The sequence below is a fragment of the Medicago sativa genome, chromosome 1, assembly GCF_051527215.1.
Source record: "Medicago sativa cultivar Bolivia chromosome 1, Bolivia_mono, whole genome shotgun sequence".
NCBI classification, from domain to species: domain Eukaryota; kingdom Viridiplantae; phylum Streptophyta; class Magnoliopsida; order Fabales; family Fabaceae; genus Medicago; species Medicago sativa.
In genome coordinates, this window is record NC_140749.1 from 49,658,642 (window position 1) to 49,664,641 (window position 6,000).

The following is a 6,000-nucleotide window of genomic DNA, read 5'->3' on the forward strand; positions in this document are numbered from 1 at the left end:
TTCTTGATCAATCTTGACATGTAATATGTCAAAATTGATCAAAAAGTACAAAGAAAATTATAGGAATTTTTTAGGAATTTTTAAAGGACTTTTTGAACACGCAGGGGTGCAATTAGCAAAATATAACACACACACGCAGGAAAGGGGGGGTGTGAAAAGAATACTGGAAAAAAGAGCAAAAATTCGTTGGGCCTAAGAGGGAGCATGGGTAATGGGTTGGTATAATACAAACAAGCAAGTACCCCTTCCTTCTCCTTTTTAACCAACACGTGAGAATTCTTCTCACACCAAACTGCCGCCCCCTTCATCTTCTTCTCAGGCGAGCAATGGTTTTCCGACGCGGTGGCCGGTGGTGGCACCACCGCGTCGGAGTTTCAAAACTCCACCAAATCAAAATCTTTTTACATCTTTAATCATCCTTTTCTTCCTAGAACTCAAATACGAACTCGGATTTCGACGAAAAACAACGGATACAAGTAGATCTAAGCAACAACATTTGAAGCAAAATAAAACTTACCTCTGTTTCGCCTCTATTCTTGCTGTGCTCAACTCGATTCAGAATTGAATTCCTAAGCACTTGGAGTTCGAATCCACCACCGCCATGTCGTTGTTGAGATTCCAAGCTTCGGATTCCTTTTCTTTCGTGATTTGGTTTGCTCACTCCTTCCTTTCTTCATGCGATTCCAATCAGCTGTTGTTGCTGTCCCTCACGAACTCAGCTCCAACTTCCAATTGGCTTCGAGTCGGTGATTGAATTACGGTGACGATTTCATATGATTGATGAACAAGAATGATGAAAAAACGGGAATGGGATTGCGTGAGTAGAAACGGCGATGAATATGTTGATGGAGGCGTTGTTGAATTTCGGATTTGGTGGTAAATTAGTGGTAGATTGGGGAATTGTGGTTGTTTGTGGTGGTTTATGGAGTTTTTTGTGTGGTGGTTAGAGGTTATTAGAGGAGTTAGTTAGGGTGGTTTTGGTGGTGGTGAAAAGTTGTTAGAGTTGAGAGAGAAGGTGGTTAGGGTGGTTGAAGGTTGTTAGGGAGGAAGAAGGTGGTGGAGGAAAGTTTGTTAGAGATGAGAAAATGGGAGGGAAAAATTGAGAGAAAAAGTTTGTGATTTTTGTGAAAAAAATGGTGGAAAAATAATTAGTTGTAAAAAATGATTAGTTGTTGAAAATTGACCATAGGTTTGACTTATATAGGTGATGAGAGGGATGCTTGGACCAATGAGGAAATGCCACATGGACTTGACTTGTAACAAACTTTTGTGGACCAATAACATTTGGACACGTGGCACTTGGACTCTAACAAACTAAAAAAGGGATTAAAATGCAAATAATAAAAGTGCAAGGATTAAAATGAAAATTAAAACTAAAATCGAATTGAAAAAGTAAACTGACAATTAACGTAAAGCGAGACGATTAAAAACAACAAAGCAGATTAAAATGAAACAGAAATATGTGAAATGACCAAAACGCCCTTAGGGACTAAAACGACTAAAAATGACTCAGATGCAAGTTAAAAATGGATTTTTAACAGGGAATTAAAGCAAGAATTCATACAAGCAAAATAAAAGACTCAGAGACAATTTTTAAAATTTAAACAGGGTATTAACACGTGAAAAGACTAAAATGCCCCTAGGGGCAAAATTGACTCGAAATGACTTTAAATGCAATTTTTGAAATGGATTCTGACATAGAATTGAAACAAGGACTTATACAAACCAATTTAAAAGACTCAAACAATTTTCAAGGATTAAAATGAGTTGAATGCAGGAAATGACTAAAATACCCTTTTTCATGAATTTTGCAAATAACATTGAAATAAAATGCAGAGAAAGATGCAATTGATCAGAGACATATCAAATGACTTATAATGCAAGAAAAGAAGAATTGAACAAGTATTTTTAGGTCCAAAATTAGGGTATAACAGCTGCCCCTATTTAAGTTTCTTTGTCCGGGGAGTCAAGAGACGAAGTCTTAGAATTGACGGGACGAAGATACTTAAATATTAACATTTGCACTGCTTTTGGACATAAAAATACGTTTTCAGATTTTCAAAGACATGAATGTCATGCAACATTTCATTTATGAATGCAAGACAATCGAACCGGAATCTACGGGCTGTGTCACACCGCCAAGGGATTCATAGACATCAAGGTAGAAAGAACGGGCAACAAATAGACAGGTACAAGCTGTTCTTTGGATCGAACTTGCCACTTGACCGAGAGATACAAACAAGAGACGGGTACAAGCTGTTCTTTGGATCGAACTTGCCACTTGACCGAGGAAATACAAACAAGAAACGGGTACAAGCTGTTCTTTGGATCGAACTTGCCACTTGACCGGACATACAAACAAGAAACGGGTACAAGCTGTTCTTTGGATCAAACTTGCCACTTGACCGAGGAAATACAAACAAGACACGGGTACAAGCTGTTCTTTGGATCGAACTTGCCATTTGACCGATAACAAAACATAAGCAAAGGGTACAAACTGTTCTTTGGATCGAACTTGCCGTTTGACCGGAAACATAGACATATAAGCAGGTACAAGTGGTTCTTTTTGGATTGAACCTTGCACTTGACCGGTAACAAGATTCAAATTGAAAGTCTGGTTTAACAAGATACCAATTGAGGGTAAATTGTCATTGACTTGATTTGAGAGTAGACATGACCATTTTTGTTGGCCCAAGAGTAAATTGACATTGATTTGAGTTGAAAATTGACATCGACATTGACATTGACATTAGATATTGACATTGACATTGAAATTGACATTGACATTGACATTGACATTGGCATTGACATTGACATTGGCATTTGACATTAACATTGACATTGACATTGACATTTGACATTAACATTGACATTGACATTGACATTGGCATTTGACATTAACATTGACATTGACATTGACATTGGCATTTGACATTAACATTGACATTGACATTGGCATTTGACATTGACATTGACATTGGCATTTGACATTAATATTGACATTGACATTTGACATTAATATTGACATTGACATTGACATTGATATTGACATTGGCATTGACATTGGGTATTGACATTTGAACTTGACATTTGACGTTGGATATTTGACATTGACATTTGACATTGACATTGACATTGACATTTGACATTTGACATTGGATATTTGACATGTATGTATGGTATAACAAGATTATTGGATGTATGAGCACATAAAATGCATGATTATGCATGTATGAATGCTTGAAATGCATGATTGGCTTGTAACTTGACAAGAAAGTTTCACAAAGGCAGACGAGACATTGGAAGATTGGGCACGTAGTGGCTCGTGCTGCGACATATTCACAGGGGAAAACCTCTTTGGAGAGACCGTCGTTGAGAGACGTATTGAATCCATGGCTGAGGGCAATAAACTTGTAGAGGAGGGACCCTTGGAAGGTTCTTGGATACAGGTCGCCGTTGCTAGGCGTGTCAGTGCTGAGTAATCATTGGATGTTCGCATCTGTGGTCAATGCTTTTTCAATATTTCATTCTTTCATTTTTCATTTTCAAACCCCATTTTTGCCTGAACCGCCCTTTCGGGTTTTCAACTTAGCGAGCTTTTCATTTTTCATTTTTCATTTTCATTCTATTTTTTTTCATTCTTGCCATTGACCACAGATCATCCTGGGGAGTAACCTGCTTGTAACATGTATTGAAATAGACATTGATATTCATTTATTCATGCATGTTTCATTGAAATGTACCATATTGCTCAGTTTTGCTTTCAAAATAGACAGAAAAAGATTTTTAGTTTTCAAAAGATGTTTGTTTCAGACATTGACATTATCAAATGGAAAGAAAATGTTTTGTATATAGCATTGAAAGTAGAAAGGAAATAGAGTTTCAAACAATAGAAAGGCTCAAATTGATGTAGAAGAGTGAAAGTCAGCCAAAGGCACGACTTCACGGATTTACAAAGCTTGGAAAATGGTAATTTTGTTGGTTGGTGATACATTGAACACGATGACCGCTACATTTCATAGAAATTTTGAATTCACAAGTACAGAAGCCTCTGATGAAGACGATCATTGACAGTTGCAGATGCCCCAAGGGGTGATGGTGATTTGCCAGATATAGTTACTTGTCTTTTATCAACCTCATTTTTGCATGAACCGCCCTTTCGGGTTTTCGGCTCATCGAGGCGCTCATTCTTGCCTGAGTTGCGTACAATCTCAGCGAGCTTTTTCATATATTTTTTTTTTGTCCCTAACTTTTGCCTGGATCGCCCTTTCGGGTTTTCGATCCACCGGGAAGCGCTTTTTTGCCTAGGCCGCCCTTTCGGGTTTTCGACCTACCACGCTGTTCTTTTCTTTCTAGACAAAGTATTTTTTGACTATATCGGCATTAACAGGATTTGGAAGCTCAACACCATCCATGTGTGTAAGAATCAAAGCACCACCAGAGAAAGCCTTCTTGACAACATAAGGACCTTCATAGTTAGGTGTCCACTTGCCCCTTGGGTCGGGTTGCTGACTTATCCTTCTTTTCAGTACAAGTTCGCCTTCCTTGAATTCTCGAGGTCGGACTTTCTTGTCAAAAGCATTCTTCATTCGCACTTGATACAACTGTCCATGAGTCATAGCATCCATACGTTTCTCTTCAATCAAATTCAACTGATCATACCGACTTTGACACCATTCAGCCTCAGTCAACTTTGCTTCCATGATTACTCGAAGAGATGGAATTTCCACTTCCAGAGGGAGAACTGCTCCCATACCATATACCAGAGAGAAGGGGGTTGCCCCGGTTGAGCTGCGCACTGTAGTACGGTAATCATGCAAGGCAAACGGTAGCATTTCATGCCAGTCTTTGTAAGTAGTGACCATCTTTTGAACAATCTTCTTGATGTTTTTATTAGCGGCCTCAACTGCACCATTCATCTGAGGTCTATAAGGAGAAGAGTTGTGATGTTCAATTTTGAATTCTTCACATAAAGCTTGCATCATGCTATTGTTCAGATTGGAACCATTGTCAGTGATGATTTTGTTAGGAACACCATATCGACAGATGATGTTATTCTTGATAAACTTGACAACCACTTGCTTGGTCACATTGGCATAAGAGGCAGCTTCAACCCACTTGGTGAAGTAGTCAATTGCCGCTAGAATGAAACGATGTCCGTTGGAAGCTTTTGGTTCAATTCTTCCGATCATGTCAATGCCCCACATAGAGAAAGGCCATGGGGAAGATATAACATTGAGAGCATGTGGAGGTACATGAATCTTGTCAGCATAAATTTGACATTTGTGGCATCTCTTGGCATGTTTGTGGCAATCACGCTCCATGGTTATCCAGTAATAGCCGGCTCTTAACAGTTTTCTTGACATGGTATGGCCCGAAGCATGGGTCCCGAAAGTACCGTCATGTACATCATGCATTAACTTCTCAGCTTCTTGTTTGTCAACACATCTCAACAAGACCATGTCATAGTTCCTCTTGTACAGGATTTCCCCGTCCAGAAGGAATCTGCTAGCCCATCGTCTCAAGGTCTTTTTATCCCTGTTGGAAGCACCGGATGGATATTCACGATTCTGCAAGAATTGTTTGATGTTGTAATACCATGGCTTTTTATCATTCCCATCTTCATTAGCTTGATCTGGCATATTTTCAATGGTAAACACATGAGCGGGTCTATCAAGACGTTGCACTTTGATTACAGGCACATCATTCCAGTGATTGACACGAAACATAGAAGACAAAGTAGCAAGAGCGTCAACCATTTGGTTTTCATCCCGGGGGATGTGGTGCAACTCAACCTTGGTAAAGTATGTCAACAGACGTCTTGCATAGTCACGGTATGGGATTAGCTTCTCATGATGAGTCTCCCATTCACCCTTTATCTGATTAATAACGAGTGCAGAGTCTCCATAGATGTCAAGGTGTTTGATTCTCAGGTCAAGGGCTTCTTCAATGCCCAAGATGCATGCTTCATACTCAGCTATGTTGTTTGTGCATTCAAAA